This window comes from Canis aureus, chromosome 4 (assembly GCF_053574225.1).
Source record: "Canis aureus isolate CA01 chromosome 4, VMU_Caureus_v.1.0, whole genome shotgun sequence".
NCBI classification, from domain to species: Eukaryota; Metazoa; Chordata; class Mammalia; order Carnivora; family Canidae; genus Canis; species Canis aureus.
This window is the reverse complement of record NC_135614.1, coordinates 21,532,347-21,555,078: the sequence shown is the minus strand read 5'-3', so window position 1 is coordinate 21,555,078 and position 22,732 is coordinate 21,532,347. Positions and strand designations below refer to the sequence as shown.

Sequence of the window (22,732 nt, the reverse complement as noted above, 5' to 3'; positions counted from 1 at the left end):
AAAAGACATTCCAATTCTAATCTCCAGAAAGTCTTTATAAGGATGTTTCTTTTTTTCAGATAGCAAAAAGCAATCCTTTCCATTGTTTAGAAATTCAACAATATCAGTATAAGCTTGCTTTATCTCTTGTATCAAGATTACATTGCTAAAAAATTATTAGGAGCATATATAATCTAGGAATTGCAATCAGCCACGAAAATTAAAATTCACATATGTAGGCAAGTAATCTGGATATGCCAGAAGGTGTCATGGGATCTGCCTTTGAAAGTAGTTTATAAGTTGATCTCTGTCTCATATATTCTTTTATATTTTTAAATTAAAGTGCTTCAGAAATTCAGACTTGTAATTAAGATAATGTTTACCATTCAAACCTTATCTCCTGAAAAAGAGCCTGCCAAGGAAATAGAAAAGGTATGAGCAACATGGATTGGGAAGATGTGGCCTCTTTAAATGGTAACAGCCTTTTTATGAGATCGTGAAAGAGGCCAATGACCCCTGAAAAACCCAACTGCAGGGGAGAAACCACTGGGTACCACCCAGCCAAAGAAACAGAAACAAAATAAGGGCTCCCACAAGATCCTAATTTTATCACCCTTGGCTCCACTGATGAAATGTGACCTTCTTTTGTGATAAACTAAGTTATCCCCAGGGCTGAACTCTGGGAAGAGAGGCAGCAAGCTTTTTTTGAAATTTGTGGGAAAAAAAAACAATGTAGTTCATTCTATTAAATAGGCCCATATTTAAATATGGAATTATCCTCACAGATCTCCTGGTATTTATTTTCCTCATTAATCTGTAAACATTATAAAATGCTCCATTTCCCTCTTTTGTTATTACTGTTATTTATTATAGAGTACTTAAGTCATACAAAAAGATATATTTACAATTGAAAATTAATTCCACTTCCATTTTCATTTCTGATGAATATTGCCATTTCAATATTTTTCAAAATCAGTTTTATTCTACCCTAGAATATATCCAAGAGTCTGAGTGCTATAGAGATAGCTATAGGACAACATGCTCAGAGCAGAAAATAAGAGAATAGTGTTCCTGTTATTACACATATATCACAGGCTCTAATTATCTGCAATTAATTGATACTATTTTGTGGGTTACTTTCCTGGAAGAAAAAAACAAAATGAAACAAGCAAACAAAAACCCAACCATTGTGGAATGCAAAATCATTAGTCAACAAGTCTTTTCACCAGAGGACATCGAAAATAAAATTATGTGTCCTAAAGTGTCCTTGCGACACAGAGCATGAGATCCAAACATTATAGGCCAGGAGATAAGAGGCCAACATATAATTCAAAACACAAAAAGACATGATGCCAGCTTAAAGTAAAGAATATAAAGCTAAAGACGGAGGGCAGAAGTGGCAGGAGCAGGCCACCCCAGAGGAGCAGGCCCCAGGGTGAATATGATAAGCACTGCCTCTGTAAGGATCTGCTAATTATTCACAAGTTATTTAAACTTGCCTAACCAAATTGGTCAACAAAAGAGGATCGGTATCTTTGTCAATACTATTTAAGCCTACTAGGTAGTCAATCTTTCCCAGCGGGCTTTTTAAATAATTATTGAAGTCACCCCCTTGCCTAGAAAATAAAAACTGACTTCCTAAACTGTATCAGTTGTCTGTAAAGGACAATGTTGACAGCACCACGTCAGAAAATCCTCTCCCACCTACATCCCTCCTCCTTCTGGATCTCCCAAAGTCCCCTGGGCAGGAAGTGGATGAACTGATGTAACCATACAGCCCGCATGTCAATTTAAAATTATATTGCGGGATCCCTGGGTGGTGCAGCGGTTTGGCGCCTGCCTTTGGCCCAGGGCGCGATCCTGGAGACCCGGGATCGAGTCCCACGTCGGGCTCCCGGTGCATGGAGCCTGCTTCTCCCTCTGCCTGTGTCTCTGCCTCTCTCTCTCTCTCTCTGTGACTATCATAAATAAAAATTAAAAAAAAAATAAAAATTTTAAAAATTTAAAAAAATAAAATAAAATTATATTGCAACCCTTCCCACCACAAGCAGTGGCCAAAAAAGTGGGGAATATTCTCATCCATAGGGCTAGAGGAAAAAGAAGCTCTGATTTCATGGTCACTCCATTCAGCTCTTTAGAATTTAAAGGCTACTGCACTTGGCTGAGAAATACAAGACTTAAAACCTTTCTTTTAAAAGGCACCACCTGACTTGGTTTCCTCCAGCCACTAGTAAGTTCTACATCTAAAGGAAGAGGAGGTGGGTGGGCTGCTTGCAGTTCCTAGATAGTCTTCTACCACAGGAAGTGTGAGAGAGAGCCCTCTGCACAAGGAAAGGCTGTTCAGGGAAACTCACTAGAATGCCAGCAGATTTAGTCAAAGGCTCCTTCCATATGTAAAACACCCCTGCTGCCCTGCAGAGAGCAAGGAAAAAAAAGACCTAAGAGGGCCACAGAAAAAGGAAGGGAGAAGTTAAAATGGAGCTAGAATGACTCTTCCAAAAACAAGAAAAACATAAAATATGTTGAGAATAATAAAAAGCCTAAGGAAGAAAATGTCTAAAGGGGAGAAAGGGAGCAAAAGACAGAGTAAGGGGAAGAAATTTATAGTAATAAAGGTAGCATATAAGAAAGATAACTGGGATCAAAATGCTTAAGACTAAAGGTAGAAAGGGAGGGGTTAAGTGTGCAGGGACAGATAGATGCAGAGAGAGTGGGGGAGGGGATGAACAAACCAGATAAAGAAGATTGGAGGGGGCAAGAGAAACAAAGAGCAGGAACAGTGGTGATCCAAACCTCCAACCCATCAGTTCTGGAAAACCAGAGCTGAGTGTGATAGTTAACTCTCATTAAAATGGTAAATGGTGGTTGAAGAGTTGTAAATCTGGGCTAGGAGTCTTTGCAAAGAAAAAGGGAGAATATGTGCTAATAACTCCTCTAGATCTTGATTGTGAAGTTTAGCTGAGGCTTACCAGCAACCTCTATTTAAGTTCCCTTAATTGGGGGGGGGGGGGGAAGGTTTTAACTAGTGTAACCTAAAACTTATGAAAATCAGGAAACACACCCAAAGCCACAGTACTGAAATCTTTTAGTTCTTGTAAACTATGCGGACTAACCTCCAAATGTCTCCTTATCTATGTACCTACCTGCGTTTACGGTAACTGTAGTTTAACTGTAGTCATAGATTCCTGATACGCAGTAAATTACTCTTGCCCTAACTGGTTAACAAGCAAATACGTACATACACACATACATACATACATACGAGTGTGGTGTTTGGCATCCCGAGGCCTAAAGAAGCCGTCGTCTATATTTCACTAAATCCACTTTACTAAATACTGTTCAGAGGTGGAGAAGGGCAAGTGAGCACATTTCGGTTCAGGGCCGACCCGAGGCTGCTGCCCCACAGCGCCGCCCTGCAACCCGCCCGGTGCCGCGCGCAGCGCACCCCGCCGACACTGGACTGTGCACCTTATCTTTAACTCGCTTCGAGTGTCGAAGCGCTTAAACTTTATTTCTTCATAAGCTGCCCATCACCATGCGTTGTGCAGCCCATTTGGTGCCGGAGAGTGGAACCGGGGAGGAGAAGTGTGGCACAGGAGTGACCAGGGCAAAACAGTGAATTGGGGAAGAGGACGAGTTGGAGGCGGGGGTAAGTCTCCTAGTTCCTGCAAAGTTTGTTCTCTTGGCAATGCATTCATTTTTACCGGGTCAGAAATGCGCCATTTGGGTTCCCCGTTGAAGTGGAAAGACTCCTGGGGCCGGCCGGCAACTTCCCGACCACTTTGTGCAACTGTATGGACTGTATACGAGCCCTTCCAGAAGCTCGGTCAGTTGGGGGTGCGGGTGAGAGGGAGGGAGGAAGGAGGAGAGAGGCGAGGAGAGGGGCCGAGATCTGGCCCCTGCCCCCCACCCCCCCGCGCGGGAAGCGCCTGCGGCCCCGGCCCCGGCCCCGGCCCCGGCCCCGGCCCCGGCCCCGGGCTCCGGCCGGACTCCCGCCCCCGCGCGGTCCGCAGCCCCCGGCGCGCGCACCTCCCAGCCCCGGGCCCGCTCCTGGAGCCCGCGGGTAGGGCCGAGCCGACGCGACCGCAACGCCAGCGCTCTCGGCGACCTTGCTGGCGCTCACGAGGTTTTAAAAAGCCATTTTGACAGAACACGAGTTCCACTCCCTGTTCCCTTCGTCCCCGGTCGGTGTAACTCCAGGTCACCTCGGGTCAGACCCTCCCGCTACCTCCATTCTAAAGTTTCATCCTTGGAGTCCCCTCCCCGACGTGCTCAGGGAGGGAAGTGCCAAACGTTTCCCAACGAATCCGTCCCCTACACGAGCACGGGGGAGGGAGAAAACCCGCCTTGGGGTGCGCTGGCTCCCGCGGCAGGACGGGCTCCCCACCCGCAGCCCTCACCCCTGCTTCTCATCTTGAGGCAGCGGACCTCCAACTCTCCGGGGCGGCGCACGGGCGGCCGGCACCTCCAGGGACCCCGAAGGCGCGCTCGCCCTCCCCCCGCCCGGGCTGCCGCGGCGCTCAGGGTCCCAGCCCGCGGCGCCCCCGCCCCCGCCCCCGCCCCCGCCCCCCCCATCCCGCGCTGGAACTGGGCCTCCCGGGCAGGCGGCCGCGTCCTCCGGCCGGGGGCATTGTTTACCACCCGCAACAAAAGCTCCCCGAGCGGCTAGGGGCAGGGGGTCGCCGCGGGGAGTGGGCCCACCCCTGCGCCCCCCGAGGGCCCGCGGACGCCCAGCTCCGGCCCTCACCCCGGCCCCGGCCGAGGCCCGCCCCTCGCACCCCCTTCCGGCCTCGGCGTGAGGGTCCCCGCACCCCTGCCCTCTGCCCCGGCCCCAACTCACCGCTGGCCCGCTCCGGCGCGGAGGGCAGCGCGCGCGCCCCGGGTCCAAGCCCGCACCGGCCCTCGAGCAAACTTTCCACCTCGCGCGGGACCCCACAACTCGGGAGCCCAGGGCCCCGGCGGGCGCGAGGAGCGTGAGTGGGCCCCGGGCGGACACCTACCCGCGGCCTGGCAGGGTCAGGGCCCGAGCCCCCGGGGTGGGCGGCAGCTTCCCAAAGGTCCGCAGAGGAGAGGCAGGTAGAGTTGCATGACTGGGGCGGGGCAGGGGGTTGTCCCAGGGGGCAGACCCGGGAGCGGAGGGCCCGGCGGCTGCGCGCACAAAGCGGTGCGGGCGCGGATCGCGCTGCCACTCCCCGCCAGGTCAGCCCCCCGGAGCAGTAGTGTCTCCCCAGGACAGACCTCAGGGAGTGAAGCAGGGGCTCTCTCTGCCTTTGCTGGACCCTGCACCACTGAGCTAGAGTCAAAACGCGCGCTGGATTTACCCAAACTGGAGCTGGACTCCCCTCTCGACCCTTACCCCTCCCGTTCACCCTCCTGTCTCATAACACTTTTTTTTTTTTTTTTTTTAAGGTCAAAGAATATCGGACAGGAAAAGAAGTGTCAAGGTTTTCTTGTCATTGTCTTTTTTTTTTTTTTTTCTGAAGGGTTCTTGGGCTGCGAGGCAGATTTTAGGATTTCTAAATTCAATGTTTGTTTATAGATAGATCAAGGGGGATCCCTGGGTGGCACAGCGGTTTGGCGCCTGCCTTTGGCCCAGGGCGCGATCCTGGAGACCCGGGATCGAATCCCACGTCAGGCTCCCGGTGCATGGAGCCTGCTTCTCCCTCTGCCTGTGTCTCTGCCTCTCTCCCTCTCTCTGTGACTATCATAAATAAATAAAAATTTAAAAATATATATTATAGATAGATCAAGGGAATGCCAGATCAGAGATGACACAATTGAGCAATGTCTGGGTTGCAGATGATGGTAAACTGCCCTTAACACCAAAGAGCAACGGGAGGAGGGTTGTGTTCCCTTGACTCTACACTTGATGTCGGAAAAGGTGGTCCGAACATTTTTCTGAGCTATTTGACCCTGTATGTTGAGGGTGGTCATATTCACTTTACGGTTGAAGCAATGAAGGCACCAGAAGAAGTAAGTTTTTAACATGAGAAGGAATAATCAGTGGCTTTATGCCAAATTAAGACTGAGTGGGGCATTGGAATTTCTCCCTAAATGTTTGATGGCTATTGCTTCTTCTAGCAGTTAGTCATTACACAGATGAGGGAAATCAGATCTTTCATGGGCTCACAGTTGTAAGGAAAATGGTGTTCATGAAACTATCATTCCACCCAGGTCAAAACTTCGGCTGGAGAGAAAGACTCATTCCCATCATTACCTTGAACACGGTAATTTTTATTGTTTTGCACATAATTTTTATTGTTTTGTGTACTTGTTTAATAAGCATGACCAGATTGTTGTGTTTTTTTAAATATTTTATTTGTGTATTCATGAAGACAGAGAGAAGCAGAGGGAGAAGCAGGCTCCCTGTGGGGAGACTGATGCGGGACTCCATCCTAGGACCTCTGGATCATGACCTGAGCCAAAAGCAGATAGATGCTTAACCAATGAACCACCCATATGCCCCACCAGATTGTTTTTGAGACAGATTCCTAAATTTTCAACCTTTCTCACTGATTGATTCATTCAAATTTATTCCTGAGCTAGGGTATAGATAGATACACAGAGATGAATAAAATTCGCCTCTTAAATAGCAGAAACACAAATCCTGGTTTGGCAAACAGAATAAACTAATGACTGCACTACAGTGTTTTCAGTGCTACAGTCATATAAATACCTTAGTTGGAGAAAGTAAAAAAATGTGGCATTTGAGATAAATCTTATCTACAATAATGGACTTTTCTCAATGTTTCCAAAGCCTAATTATTAATACCTTTTCAGAAACAATGTCCTAGGACCTAGGTGAAAAGAACGTTGGGAGAGTTTGACTCATAACATGAGCTCCATAAAAAAAAAAAAAAAAAAAAAAAAAAAAGGAGGCACCTGGGTAGCTCAGTGGTTGAGCATCTGCCTTTGGCTCAGGGTCCTGGGATTTGGCTCAGAGTCCTGGGATTGAGTCCACATCGGCTCCCTGCCTGGAGCCTGCTTCTCCCTCTGCCTGTGTCTCTGCCTCTCTCTCTCTCATGAATAAATAAATAAAATCTTTAAAAAAAAAAAAAAGTATCTGCCTTAGGCTCAGGTCATAATCCCAGAGTCCTAGGATTGAGCCCCACATCAGGGGAGCCCCATATCAGGCCCCTGGCTCAGCAGGGAGTCTGATTCTCTCTCTACCTCTCACCCCACTTGTGCTCTCTCCCTTGCTCTCTTTCTCTTCTCAAATAAATAATTAAAATATTTTTAATTAAAATCTTTTTTTTTAAAAAAAAGAACATTGAAAGAAGAACAAAGGGGAAAAGATTATCATGAAATTGCAATATCTTGGCATTTGTCAGTTAACTGAAATGGTAAACTTTTAAAAGTATTGAAATAGAAAAAGCACACAAAGATGCAGAAAAATGTCCATGGTGGGCAGCCTGGGTGGCTCAGGTTTAGCACCGCCTTCAGCCTGGGGTGTGGTCCTGGAGACCCGGGATTGAGTCCCTTGGGCTCCCTGCATGGAGCCTGCTTCTCCCTCTGCCTATCTCTGCCTCTGTCTCTCTCTCTCTCTGTGTCTCTCATGAATAAATAAATAAAATCATTAAAAAAAAAGAGAGAGAGAAAAATGTCCATGGTAACACTCATTCTCTTCATTCCATAAATGTAGTTGAGTCCATACTATGTGCCAGGCACAGTTCTAAACTTTGGGAAAATAGTAGTATCAAAATGAAACCTCTGCCCTTGTGGAGCTTGCATTCCATACTGGAGTGGGGGTGGGGGTGAAAATAAAGAAAGCAAATAAGCAGAATATATATAGCTTGTCAGATGGAGATAGTTAATGGGAGGGGGAGAAAAACAGGAAGGGGACAGGAAGTGCTGGGGAAAGTTGCGATTTTAAATATGACAATGAGCTCATTGACTAGACCTGAAAAAGATGAGGGAGGGAGCTGGGGAAGATTTTACATGTAGGAGAAAGCAAGTGCAAAGGCCCTGAAGGTGAGATTGTGATTGTGGCAACACAATAATTTCAATGAGTTTCACAACAGTAAAACTTTGGAAACGCTATATAAAAGTATAGCTCCCTCCCATTGGCCAAGTCTGGGGCAATTTTAAGTTTGGAAAAGAGGTTTCATTTGGAAAAACAAACTTGAAAGTCATCAGCATGTAGATGATATTTATTATTATTATTTTATTTATTTACCCAATATAGGGCTTAAACTGACAGATCAAGAGTCATATACTTAACCAACTGAGCCATTCAGGCACCTCAGCATGTACGTGATATTTACATCCACTTTGGTATCTGAGTCTTAAACATCTCACCAAACATCATCAGGTCCATGTGAGGCTATTAGAAAAGGGGTCTGATATTTATAACAGAAACTAAAAGGTTGAACTAATCAATAACATGAAGTGTCTACCCAAGGAGAAGAAAAGAAAGTGAAATTCTTTCCAGAACTCAATATCAAAGAATAAATGTTTAAGCAGTTTCCCACTATCCTTACAACTACTTGCTTCATTCTTCCTTAATAGCAAAGCAAGAATTCCTGTCTTATTCCAAGCACTTCTCTAGAAAAGAGATGTAATTACACACATGTGAGTTTACATACGTAAAACTGTGCCTGTCTAACTTCTAAAGATATAGCGAATTTTATCTTAGCTGCCCTGCTTCATAATTTACCTTAGGCAGTGCCCTAGGAAAAAATATATATACTTTCCTCAAATGCACATACACAGACACACGTGCATCCACACATAGTTTCTTTCCTATAGAATATAATCTCAAATTGGCAAAATTTTTTTAAATTTGGCAATACTGGAAAAAGTCTCTTCAACAGTGTTGTGATGGGATGCCTGGGTGGCTCAGGGGTTGGATGCCTGCCTTGGGTCCAGGGAGTGATCCTAGAGTCCTGGGATCGAGTCCCGCATTGGGCTCCCTGCATGGAGCCTGCTTCTCTCTCTATGTCTCTGCCTCTCTCTCTGTGTGTCTTCATGAATAAATAAATAAATAATCTTTGAAAAAAAATGGTGTTGGGAAAACTGGACAGCAACATGGAAAAGAATGAAACTGGACCACTTCTTACAACATATACAAAAATGAACTCGGAATGAATTAAGGACTTAAATGTGAGACCTGAAACCATAAAAGAAGAGAGCTCAGGCAGTAATTTCTCTGACATTGGCTGTACCAATCTTTTTTTTTTTTGGATATGTCTCCAGTGGCAAGAGAAACAAAAGCAAAAGGAAACTATTGGGACTACATGAAAATAAAAAGCTTCTGTAGTGGGATCCCTGGGTGGCGCAGCGGTTTGGTGCCCGCCTTTGGCCCAGGGCGCGATCCCGGAGACCCGAGATCGAATCCCATGTCGGGCTCCCGGTGCGTGGAGCCTGCTTCTCCCTCTGCCTATGTCTCTGCCTCTCTCTCTCTCCCTGTGTGTGTGACTATCATAAATTAAAAAAAAAAAAAAAAAAAAATTAAAAAAAAAAGCTTCTGTAGTGCCAGGCTGGCTCAGTCGGTAAAGCATGTAACTCTTGATCTCAGGGTCACGAGTTAAACCCCATATTGGGTATGTATCCTACTTTAAAAAATTAATAAATAGGGCAGCCCAAGTGACTCAGCGGTTAGGCGCCACCTTCAGCCCAGGGTGTAATCTTGAAGACCCAGGATGGAGTCCCATGTTGGGCTCCCTGCATGGAGCCTGCTTCCTCCTCTGCCTGTGTCTCTGCCTCTCTCTCTCTCTCTGTCTCTCATGAATGAATAAATAAAATCTTTTTAAAATTTAATAAATAAAAATATTTTTAAAGATCATCAACAAGGGCACCTGAGTGGCTCAGTGGTTGAGAGCCTGCCTTCGGCTAGGTCGTGATCCCGAGGTCCTGGGAGCCAGTCCCCAGCATCAGGCTCCATGTGGGGAGCCTGCTTCTCCCTCTGCCTATGTCTCTGCCTTGCTCTGTGCCTCTCATGAATAAATAAATAATTTTTTAAATAAGTAAATAAATAAAGATAATCAACAAAACTAAAAGGCAACCTACTAAATGGGGAAAATATTTGTAGATGACATATCAAATAAAGGGTTAGTATCCAAAATATATAAAGAACTGATATGGGATGCCTGGGTGGCTCAGCAGTTGAGCATCTGCCTTTGACTCAGGGTGTCTGTCTTTGGCTCAGAGTGTGATCCCGTGGTCCCCGGATTGAGTCCCACATTGGGCTCCCTGCATGGAGCCTGTTTCTCCTTCTGCATATGTCTCTACCTCTCTCTCTGTGCTTGTCACAAATAAATAAATAAAATCCTAAAAAAAAAAAAACTGATACAACTCAACACCAAAAACCAAAATAATAGTAAAAATATGGACAAAAGGCATGAACACATATTTCTTTGGAGAATATGTGTTCTCCAAAGAAGATACACAGATAGGGGCACCTGGATGGCTCAGCAGTTGAGCATCTGCCTTCAGCTCCAGGCATGATCCTGGGATCTGAGATCAAGTCCCACATTGGGCTCTTTGCAGGAGGCCTGCTTCTCCCTCTGCCTATGTCTCTCCCCCTCTCTCTGTCTGTCTCTCATGAATAAATAAATAAAATCTTTAAAAAAAATTTTTAAAGAAGATACACAGTCAACAGACACATGAAAACATGCTCAACATCAGTCATCATCAGGGAAATGCAAGTCAAAACCACGATGAGATATCACCTCACACCTGTCAGAATGGCTAAAATCAAAAAACACATGAACGAACACGTTGGCAAGGATTTGAAGAAAAAGGAACCCTCCTTCACCAACAAACTAGTGCAGGAACTGTGGAAAACAGTATAGAGTTTCCTCAAAAAATTAAAAACAGAATAACCATATGATCCAGTAATTCCACTACTGGATATTTACCCAAAGAATATGAAAACACTACTTTAAAAAGACATATGCGTGATCCCTGGGTGTCGCAGCGGTTTAGTGCCTGCCTTTGGCCCAGGGCGCGATCCTGGACATCCGGGATCGAATCCCACATCGGGCTCCCGGTGCATGGAACCTGTTTCTCCCTCTGCCTATGTCTTTGCCTCTCTCTCTCTCTCTGTGACTATCATAAAAATAATAAAAATAAAAAGACATATGCACCCCTATGTTTATTGCATTATTTACAATAGACGAATTATGGAAACAACCTAAGTGTCTGTTGATAGAAGAATAAAGAAGATATGATATACACGATAGAATATTCCTCAGCCATGAAAAAAAGAGTGAAATCTTATCATTTGCAACATGGATGGATTAGAGAGTATAATGCTGAGTGAAATAAGTCAGTAGTCAGAGAAAGACAAATAGGATTTCACTCATATATGGAATTTAAGAAACAGAATAGGGGCACCTGGGTAGCTCAGATGGTTAAGTGTCTCTCTTTGGCTCAGGCCATGATCTCAGAATCCTAGAACTGAGCCTCCCTTGAGGTTCCCAGCTCAGCACGGAGTCTGCTTCTCCCACTTGTGCTCTCTCAAACTCTCTCAAATAGCTAAATCTTTTTTTCTTAAGATTTTATTTTATTTACTCATGAGAGATACAGAGCGAGAGAGAGAGAGAGAGAGAGAGAGGCAGAAAAGCAGGCTCCAAGCAGGGAGCCCTACATGGGACTCGATCCCAGGTCTCCAGGATCACGCCGTGGGCTGCAGGCGGCGCCAAACCGCTGCGCCACCGGGGCTGCCCTCAAATAGCTAAATCTTAAAAAAAAAAAAAAAAAAATAGGGACACCTGGATGGCTCAAAAAAAAAAAAAAAAAAAAGTAAAAGATCTATGCTGTCAATTTTGCCAGGAGTTCAAGAGAGCAAGAAAAACTTAGAGCAGAAAAGACTCCAGGGAATTACCAGAGAAATTGCAATAAGCAAGTCTGCAGGAATTGGCATTTACTAGTCAATTTAATAGCAGACAAAGACCTAAAACTTTTTTCTCACTCAGGTTTCCAAATTGAATTAAAAGATTGTCAAGAATATACAGGGTCAGGCAGCCCAGGTGGCTCAGCAGTTTAGCACTGCCTTCAGCCCTTCTTGATACTGAAGACCCAGGATCAAGTCCCATGTCAGGCTCCCTGCATGGAGCCTGCCTTCTCCCTCTGCTTGTGTCTCTGCCTCTCTGTCTCTCTCTCTCTGTCATGAATAAATAAATAAAATCTTTAAAAAAAAAAAAGAATACACAGGGTCTGGAATGCCTGGGTGGCTCAGCGGTTTGGTGAATTGAGTTTGGGAGAGATTAAAGAGAACAATCCATGGGGTGCCTGAGTGACTCAGTTGGTTAACTGGCTTCAGCTCAGGTCATGATCCCAAACTCCACTTGGGAGTACCCCCACTTGACCTTAAGAGCCCTTCTTTCTAGGATCCTCAATCTTTTCTTCAGTACTCCCTCTTTTCTGTGTCCTAGAGGTGTTTATGTTTATCACACCCAGGTCACCCCTTTGCCTGATCTGGCGTTCCCATGTGACTTCAGCCCCAGTGCTTAGTCCAGGACCTGGCCCATAGCTGACACTGAATGGCTCAAGAAATTTTTGTTGGGGTGCCTGGGGGGCTCAGTCATTTGAGCGTCAGACTCTTGGTTTCAGCTCAGGTCATGATCTCATAAATCATGAAATCAAGCCCTGGGTGAGGCTATGGGCTCAGTGGAGAGTCTGCTTGAAGATTTTCTCCCTCTGCCCCTCCCAGCCACTGTGTGCATACTCTCTCTCTCTCTCTCTCTCTCCCTCTCAAGTAAATAAATACATCTTTTTTGAAAAGAGAGACATTGGGCAGCCTGGGTGGCTTAGCGGTTTAGCGCCGCCTTCAGCCCAGGGTGTGATCCTGGAGACCCATGATGGAGTCCCACATCGGGCTCCCTGCATGGAGTCTGCTTCTCCCTCTGCCTGTGTCTCTGCCCCTCTGTGTGTGTGTGTTTCTCATGAATAAATAAATAAAATGTTTAAAAAAGAGAGAGAGACATTTTTCTCAAGTGCCTCTCTGAGGTCTTATCTAAACTCTATGGCTACAATCCAACAATTCTATGTTTGCACAACTGAGACATTTTTTTTTTTTTTTTTAGATTTTATTCATTTATTTGTTTGAGAGAGCAAGAGTGTGTGAGCTGGGGGAGGAGCAGAGGGAGAGGGGCAAGCCAACTGTGTGTTGAGCACAGAGCACAATGGGGAGCTCTATCCCACGACCCTGAAATCATGACCTGAGCAGAAATCAAGAGGCAGGCACCTGACTGAGCCACTCAGGTACCCCAAGAATTTCTTGATAAACTTCACGGTGTCATCATACCTTAAACATGATAGTAAATGTAAAGCACCTACAATAGGCCCACAGAAAGCAGGGGTTCTGCAGGTTCCTTTCCTATCACCTCCTCATATCTATAAGAAGAACTTCAAGAATATTTGTCATTGCCTTGAAGATTTACAAGGCCTTTACCATCTCTAGAATTCTATTATATAAAATCCACTGACAACTCAGTTCCTCTGGAAATTGTTCTTGAGCAACTCCACTAAATGTAAATAACCTCTGAATTAGAATTCTCTCCTCAGCATTCATGAAGAATAGTGTTGAATTTTATTAATTGTACTCACCGATATGTAATTTTGTCACTGTTCATTGGTATTACATATGTTAACATTTTATTTCCCCAACTGCCCGAAGGCTTCAGGGGAAGACTGTTTACCTTCTGTTTCTTTTGGATCTTATCTTTGTTATAGGACCTCATACTATAATACCCTCAATAAATATTGCTGGCAGGCCAAATATTGACTTACGGAAGCAATGGATAATATCTCCAAAGTGTTTCCATCTTCTGGTAGGAAAATAGTAAGTAAGTCCATCAGTGTTATTATTGCTCAAGTGTGTGAATAGTAATTGCTACTGTTGATGAAGTACGAGCACCATCTTTTTTTTATTAATTAATTAATTTATTTATTTATTCATGAGAGACACACAGAGAGAGGCAGAGACACAGGCAGAGGGAGAAGCGGGCTCCCTGCGGGAAGCCTGATATGGGACTCGATTCCAGGACTCTGGGATCACGACCTGAGCCAAAGGCAGACGCTCAACCACTGAGCCACCCAGGCGTCCCATGAGCACCATCTTTACACATTAAACTCCACTCTCTAAATAAGTATGTTTTATTTTTTATTTTTAAAGATTTTATTTGTTTATTTATTCATGAGAGACAGAAAGAGACAGAGACACAGGCAGAGGGAGAAGCAGGCTCCATGCAGGGAGCCCGATGTGGGACTCGATCCTGCGTCTCCAGGATCAGGTCCTTGGCTGAAGGCAGTGGTAAACCGCTGAGCCACCCGGGCTGCCCCAATAAGTATGTTTTAAATTGCAACTTAAATGCTGCAAACTTCTATCTCTGTAAACTTCAAGCCCACTTTTGAGCTCCAGATTATTTCAACTTGGATCCTTCATAGACCTTTTAAACTCAACATTTTTTTAAAGGGGGCTTCACACCCAATGTGGAGTTTGAATTCACAATCCTGAGATCAAGAGTCATGTACTCTACTGACTGAGTCAGCCAGGTGACCCTAAACTCAACATTTCCAATACTATATTATTCTCTCCTCTCTCTCTCTCTTTTTATATTCTTATCACTTCAGGATTTTTTGTCTTTGTCTTTTATTTTATTTATTTATTTATTTATTTATTTATTTATTTATTTATTTATTTTAACTTCAGCATAGTTAACTTACAGTCTTATATTAGTTTCAGGAGTAAAATATAGTGCTCCTACAATTCCATATGTTATTTAGCACTTATCAACCAATACTGCATTATTTTTAAAACACTCTTTTCCATTGGCTTCTATAACTCTTGTTTTTCTCTCTACATCTATAACTACTTCTTTGTCTCCTTTGCCATTATTCTCTAGCTAGCCATTAAGTGTTGCATTTATGCAAGGCTGGGTTCTATGTTTTTGCTTTCTCCTTAGCCTTGATTTACTAATGTTATATCTTCAGCCTAGGGTGCTCCTTATATATTCAACTCTTTAATATCTTCTCTAGGATGTCTCCAAGGCCTCTGCATACTCAATATGTCCCAACCAAGCAACTCATCCTTTCCTCTGTCCTTCCACGTTGCTCTAAACAAATAACAAACAAATTCTCTTTCAGTGATCCCTGCCTTGGTGAATCCATACATTTATGTTAACAGGAACCTAGGAATGATCCTTAACATCTCCCTCTCCCCATTGCCCTTATCGAATCCGTTGCCAAGTCTCATCCATTTTATCAGTTCAGTGTCTTTCCAATCCATCCATTTCCTTCCATTCCTAGGCCTTTACTCTAGACCAAGCGCCACATCTTGCAATAATCTTTTTTTTTAAGATTTTATTTATTTATTCATAAGAGACACACAGAGATAGGCAGAGGGAGAAGCAGGCTCCCCACAGGGACTCTGATGTGGGACTCGATCCCAGGACCGTGGGATCACAACCAGAGCCAAAGGCAGACATTCAACTACTGAGCCACCCAGGTGGCCCATGTTCTGCAATAATCTAATCATAACTATTTTTGTCCCTATCCCATTATCCAAGCCATGGGCAGGGATCTTTTCGAAACGTACATCTGACCATGTCAACCACAGCTTAACACTTTGGATTCATGTTGCTTTTAAGATGATGACAATAGGGATCTCTGGGTGGTGCAGCGGTTTGGTGCCTGCCTTTGGTCCAGGGCGTGATCCTGGAGACCCGGGCTAATTATTTCTGTGTGTGACTATCATAAATAAATAAAAATTAAAAAAAAAAAAAGATGATGACAATACCTCCACAGTTTGCTAGTAGCTATAAGATTTGACCTATTTCTCTATATCATCCTATATATAGTTCTTCCTACAGTGGCTTTCTTCTGTAGTGGCAAACCAATATTTCTGTTTTTGTAAACCAATAAATTTCATTTGCAGTCAAGTTTCATTTTATGCTGGACAAACACTTTGATACTTCTCTAGTCTAGCAGCTCCCTCTATTGTCTTATACATTCATTGTGTAAGTGACCTGCTGATCCCTGGAAGGCATCTGAATTCTTGACCCTTAAAGGACATAGTGCAGTAATGCATTTGAGATTGTGATCAGACCTTTGAAACTACCAAACTCCCCCACAAGAGGCTCTGTTTCCTTTTTCTGGAATGTTTTTTTCTTATTCCTTTCCTCAGTTAAACCCTAGTTATCCTCCACCTCTGGGTTCCACATCACTTTCGTTCTTTCTTTTTTTTTAATGAACTAGATTTTATTTATTTATTTATTTATTTATTTATTCATTCATTCATTCATTCATTCATTCATGAGAGACAGAGAGAAAGAGGCAGGAGACACAGGCAGAGGGAGAAGCAGGCTCCATGCAGGGAGCCCAATGTGGGACTTGATCCCAGGACTCCAGGATCGCGCCCTGGGCCAAAGGCAGGCACTAAACCACTGAGCCACCCAGGGATCCCCTCCACATCACTTTCATCACTTTCTTAAACAACTTCTTGTTTAGGTCAAATCTCTGTTTTATGGTTTTATATCACCATGCACTAAGCCTCCTTTTAAAAGTACTTATCTCAGTTTCAATTTTACATTAATTTTTGTGATCACGTGATTAAGATTTGTCTTTTCTGCTAGAGTATAAATACCCTGAAGGGCATGGATTAGGTTTGTTTTTTGTTTTTTTTTTAAGCTCTTATTTTTAAGTAATCTCTACACCTCACAAACTTCTTAACTGCCTATTATACCTTAGTCATGGAAATCTGATGTCACAATTTCAGAATATATAATATTATTTCTAGACTTGAAAATAGTGAGAATTGTGTTTATCTCATGCAATTTCTTTCTTTTTTCTAAGAGGTTTTGTTTATTTATTCATGAAAGACACAGAGAGAGAGGCAGAGTCATAGGCAAAGGGAGAAACAGGCTCCCTGGGGGTCACCTGATGTGGAATGTGATCCCAGGAGCCTGGGATCATGACCTGAGCCAAAGGCAGAGACTTAACCACTGAACCATCCAGGCACCCCTATCTTATGTAATTTCTTTTTTTTTTTTTTAAGATTTATTTATTTATTCATTCATTCAGAGAGAGTGAAGAGAGAGGCAGAGACACAGGCAGAGGGAGAAGCAGGCTCCATGCGGGAAGCCCGATGTGGGACTCGATCCTCGGTTTCCAGGATCACAAACCCAGGCTGCAGGCGGCGCTAAACCGCTGCGCTACCGGGGCTGCCCCTCTTATGTAATTTCTTAAGATCTAATTACCTTAGGGGCACCTGGGTGGCTCAGTCAGTTAAGCATCTGCCTTCTGCTCAGCTAATGATCTCCAGATCCTGGGATTGAGCCTAGTGTTGATCTCTCTGCTAAGTGGGGAATCTTCTCCCTCTCCTTCCCCCTGCTTGTGCACTCTCTCTCTCTCAAGTAAATAATAAATAGAATCTTAAAAAAGAGAGAGAAAGAGATCTAATAACCTTAGGTTGAAAATATAACCAAAGCATGCTTAAAAAAAACTCAAACCAGGGGTGCCTGGGTAGCTCGTCAGTTAGGTGTCTGCCTTCTGCTCAGGTCATTATCTTGGGTCCTGGGATCAAACCCTACGTTGGTTCTCTACTCAGCAGGGAGTCTCTTCTCCCTTTCCCTCTGCCCTCCCTCCAATCATCTCTCCCTCTCTCTTTCTATCTCGAATAAATAAAATCTTAAAAGAAAAAAAAAAAAAAAGAAGAAGAAGAAGAAGAAAAGAAGAAGAGCTCCGGAGAGAATCTTAACCAGGCTCTGCACCTAGTTTGGAACTGACACAGGGCTCAATCTCAGCACCCCAAGATCTTGACCTGAGCTAAAATTAAGAGTCAGATGCTCAATTGACTCAACCATCCAGATGCCCTGAAAATACTACACTTTGTATGTATATAAAAGAAAATGAAGATGTTCAATTTCATGTGAAGTTGAATAGCATCTGGTTCAGTCAGAGGAGCATACAACTTTTGATCTTGGGGTCATGAGTTCAAGCCCTATGTAGGGTATAGAGATTACTTAAGTAAATAAAACTTTAAAAAATATTTAAGGGATGCCTGGGTGGCTCAGCGGTTGAGACTCTGCCTTTGACTCAAGGCATGATCCTGCAGTCCTGGGATCGAGTCCCACATTGGGCTCCCTGCATGGAGCCTGCTTCTCCCTCTGCCTGTGTCTCTGCCTCTCTTTCTCTGTGTATATCATGAATAAGTAAATAAAATATTTAAAAAAATAAAATAAGGGATCCCTGAGTGGCTCAGTGGTTTAGCACCTGCCTTTGGCCCAGGACGTGATCCTGGAGTCCCAGGATTGAGTCCCATGTCAGGCTCCCTGCATGGAGCCTGCTACTCTGTCTACCTATATCTCTGCCTCTCTCTCTCTCTCTCTCTCTCATGAATAAATAAATAAAATCTTTAAAAATAAATAAATAAAAATTTAAAAATAAAAAATATTAAATATTTTAAATTTTGTAAAAACTCTGTACTAGGGCAGCCCCGATGGCGCAGCGGTTTAGCGCCGCCTGCAGCCCAGGGCGTGATCCTGGAGTCCCGGGATCGAATCCCACGTCGGGCTCTCTGCATGGAGCCTGCTTCTCCCTCTGCCTGTGTCTCTGCCTCTCTCTCTCTCCCTCTGCATCTCTATGAATAAATAAATAAATCTAAAAAAAATTAAAAAAAAACAACTCTGTACTAAAGGAGCAAAAATCATATATTATCTATAGGATAAATTATATATGACTCCAAAGTTATTGAAATTAATAAGGCATCTGTGATATATGATGCTTATTCCTGATAAGTATAAATAAATAAATGTTAATGATATGTGGTCTAAAAGGCTACTTAACAGAAGACTTGAAGATAGCTAATGTCCATGACGATGTTTATTAAAATGGTACACCGAGGGGTGCCTCGGTGGCTTAGCTGGTTAAGTGTCTGACTCTTGATTTTGGCTCAGGTCATGATCTCAGGGTCATGAAATTGGCCCCCTGTCAAGCTCTGTGCTCAACAGGGAGTCTGCCTCTCTTCCTCTCTGTCTGTGCCCCCTCCCATCTCACTCTCTCTCTCTCAGGTAGATAAATAATCTTAAAATGGCACACACTGATTCCTCCATTTCACGAAATGTGGGGGTACATGTGGGGATGGGGAAGTTTTCAAAGAAGGCTTTTCTTTTTTTTTTTTTTTTTCTTTTTTTTTAGAGAGGGAGTGAGATAGAGTACAAGTAGAGGGGGAGGGGCGGAGGGAGAAGGAGCAAGAGAATATTAAGCCCCACACCTAGCAGGAGTCTTATGCATGGCTTGATCTCAGGGCCCTGAGATTCTGACCTGAACAGAAATCAAGAGTCAGAAGCTTAACCAACAGAGCCACCCAGGTGCCCTACAATGGAGGCATTTTATTATTTATTTATTTATTTTTAAATTTTTAAGATTTTATTTATTTATTTGACACAGAGAGAGAGCACAAGCAGGGGGAGCAGCAGGCAGAAGGAGAGGGAGAAGCAGGGTCCCTACTGAGCTGGGAGCCCTATGTGGGCCTCAATCCCAGGACCCAGGGATTGTGACCTGAGCCGAAGGATTGAGCCACCCAGGTGCCCTGAAGAAGGCTTTTTTAGGTGGTTATTATTATATATGGTCTATACAGTATTCATATGTTGTCCATATTTTTTTTAAGCTTTAAAAAAAAAAGTTTTGCCAAAACTTTGTCCTTTGCAAGGGACATCTGGCTAGCTCAGTCAGTAGAGCGTGCTACTCTTGATTTCAGATTATTAGTTCAAGCCCCTCTTCGAGGGTAGAGCTTACTTAAAAACAAAACAAACTTTGACCTTTGGCCAAAGTTTTCATCATCTTTACAGTTTTTTTTTTTTTTTTAAGATTTTATTTATTTATTTGAGAGAGAGGAATGGTGTGTGCCAATGGGGGGTGCAGAGGAGGAGGGAGAGGGAAAGGAAGAGAATCCCAAGCACACTCTGTACAGAGCACGGAGCCTCTCTTGGGCTAGATTCCATGACCGTGAGATCATGACCTGAGGTGAAATCAAACTTCCCAGGGCTTAGAAGACTTCACCACTCAGGTGCCCCTATACACTATTTTATTTTATTTTTAAAGATTGTATTTATTTATTTATTTATTTATTTATTTTATTATTATTATTTTTTAAGATTGTATTTATTTATTCTTGAGAGACATACACAGAGAGGGGCAGAGACACAGGCAGAGGGAGAAGCAGGCTCAATGAGGACTTGATCCCAGGACCCCAGGGTCATGACCTGAGCCAAAGGCAGATGCTCAACCGCTGAGCCACCCAGGGGTCCCTACAGTATTTATTTTAAAATTATTTTAGCTTTTTGTTGCTATTGTTTTTGCTTTTTTTTAAAGATTTTATTTTTATTTATTCATGAGAGACACACACGGAAGGAGAGGCAGAGACACAGGCAGAAGGAGAAGCAGGCTCCATGCAGGAAGCCTGATGTGGGACTCGATCCCCAGTCTCCAGGATCACACCCTGGGCTGAAGGCAGGCCCTAAACTACTGAGCCACCCAGGGATCCCTTGTTCTTGCTTTTTATCTTTAGTCTTTGTGCTAATATTTCTAACTCCTTTCTGTCCTTTAAACCATTCCCTTTCTGTCTTCCCTATTCTGTTAATACTATCAAGTCTGTTAATCACTCTAGCAAAAACATTTGCAGCAGTTTTGGCTTTTCCTCCATCCATTTCTTTGTATTTTTACTTTGCTTAAAGTTTTATTTGCTTAAGTACTCTCTACACCCAACGAGGGACTCAAAGACTCACAACCCAAGATCAAGAGTTGCACGCTCTTCTGACTAAGCCAGCCAGGCATCTCCATCCATTTTCTTCTAGGCCACTATGTTTTCTTATCTGGATTAGGGCAAAAGCTGCTTAACTGGCTTCCTTACTAAAGATGTGTCACTGTCTGCCTTTCCAAATATTCTATTCATCTCTTCCAAATTAACTTTTCTAAAACAGAACTGTCATCAGCTTCTTTTTTTTTTTTTTTTTTTTTTGTCATCAGCTTCTCATTATCCATTCTCAACTAAGTCTAAACTATTTGGCCAAAAATTCAACCTGTTTATGATATAACCTTGACTTCTCTAAATTGGTCAATGGTCTGCCATGCAAGCATTGGGGAGTTATGGAGAGGGGGTCAAGGATCTTAAGATAGGCAACCTGGACAATTATTTGTTTCTGGAACAGATTGAATGTCTTTATTTGTGTGTGTGTGTATTAATGTGTGTTTGCCTCGGCCCATGTCAAAGGACAGTTCAAGTACCTCCTTTCTTGATGACTGCTAACAAATGTGATCTTTCTCCTATATCCTCACTTTGGTTTGCATTATATTTATTTTACTATTAGGTTCACATTCATCCCTATCTTTGAGGAAGAAGATTGATTTTTCTTTTTTTAAAAGATTTTATTTATTTACTCATGAGATACCCACAGAGAGAGAGAGACAGAGACAGGCAGAGGGAGAAGCAGGCTCCATGCAGGGAGCCTGATGTGGGACTCTATCCCAGGTCTCCAGGATTACACCTCGGGTTGAAGGTGGCATTAAGTTGCTGGGCCACCAGGCTGCCCGATTTTTCTCTATTTTCTTAGTCTTTGGGTACTGGTTGCTAGATATTGTAAATGTGAATGGCAGAGATAGAAAAGATTGATCTTTGGTGTGCCTGGCTGGCTCAATCAGTAGAAGATGTGACTCGATCTCAGAGTTGTGAGTTCAAGCCCCACATTGGGTGTGGAGATAACTTAAAAACAAAATGTTTTTTTCAAATTTTTAATTTAAATTTTAGTTAACATAGACATAAAATCTTTTAAAAAATAGAAAAGATTGGGATCCCTGGGTGGCGCAGCGGTTTAGCGCCTGCCTTTGGCCCAGGGCGCGATCCTGGAGACCCGGGATCAAGTCCCACATCGGGCTCCCGGTGCATGGAGCCTGCCTCTCCCTCTGCCTGTGTCTCTGCCTCTCTCTCTCTCTCTCTCTCTCTCTCTCTGTGACTATCATAAATAAAAATTTTTAAAAAAATAGAAAAGATTGGTCTTTAAATAGATCTACCATCATTTGTCATCTATTCAGTATCGAATGACATAGCCAATCAAAACGGATAATCCCTACTCTCTGGGGATCCCTGGGTGGCTCAGCGGTAAATAAAATCTTAAAAAATAATAATAATCCCTACCCTCATGGAACTTACATTCTACTTTTTTTTTTTTTTTTTTTTTTGCAGTTTTATACCTTTATTTGACAATCAGCGATTAGTTCTTACTCACATTAACAGTCTGTAGATTATTGAAAGTAGTGACAGGTACGTAGGTAACTAGCGTGTAGAGCTTGTTTGGTGAATCTTCATCCTCCTTACGTTTTCTGGACAACCGCACATGGATATGTGGAGGCCGAGAAAATTAAGGCCATTCCACCTCAGGTTTAGCGTTAGCACAAGTATAGCCATCTCAGGCCTCTGTGAATAAGAGCTGAACTTTACAGGAAAAACCGCAGAACACCCTTGATAGAGACTCCCATGACAGTATGAGAACAGAGCTTAATGCCCTTGACAGAAAGTCCCATATCAGAATGAAAACAGAGCTCAGAATGCCCTTGACAGAGACAGAAAGTCCCATATTGGAATAAAAACAGAGTTTAAGAAATTCCTCCACCCATTCTGAAAATCCCCTAGACCAGCCCATAAAAACCCAGCTGTAACCTGCCTCAGAGTCCAAGTCTCTGCTCCGCTGTGTCGGGTACACTGGGACCCAAGCTCAAGCTTGTAAATAAACCATTGTGTGGGGATCCCTGGGTG

At 43.4% G+C, this 22,732-nt stretch overlaps 1 protein-coding gene across 2 annotated transcripts in view; it reads right to left on the bottom strand.

The window, feature by feature from the left end:
* Window positions 1-5,219, bottom strand: part of TET1 (tet methylcytosine dioxygenase 1) — a 139,195-nt gene extending 133,976 nt beyond the window's left edge. The window contains exon 1 of one of the 2 annotated variants that reach the window (XM_077894760.1): window positions 4,980-5,219. The gene's annotated coding sequence lies outside the window, so the exon portion shown is untranslated. The remainder of the gene's footprint in view (window positions 1-4,979) is intronic. The other variant, XM_077894759.1, reaches the window with a different exon arrangement.
* Between the last annotated feature and the right edge of the window lie 17,513 nt (window positions 5,220-22,732).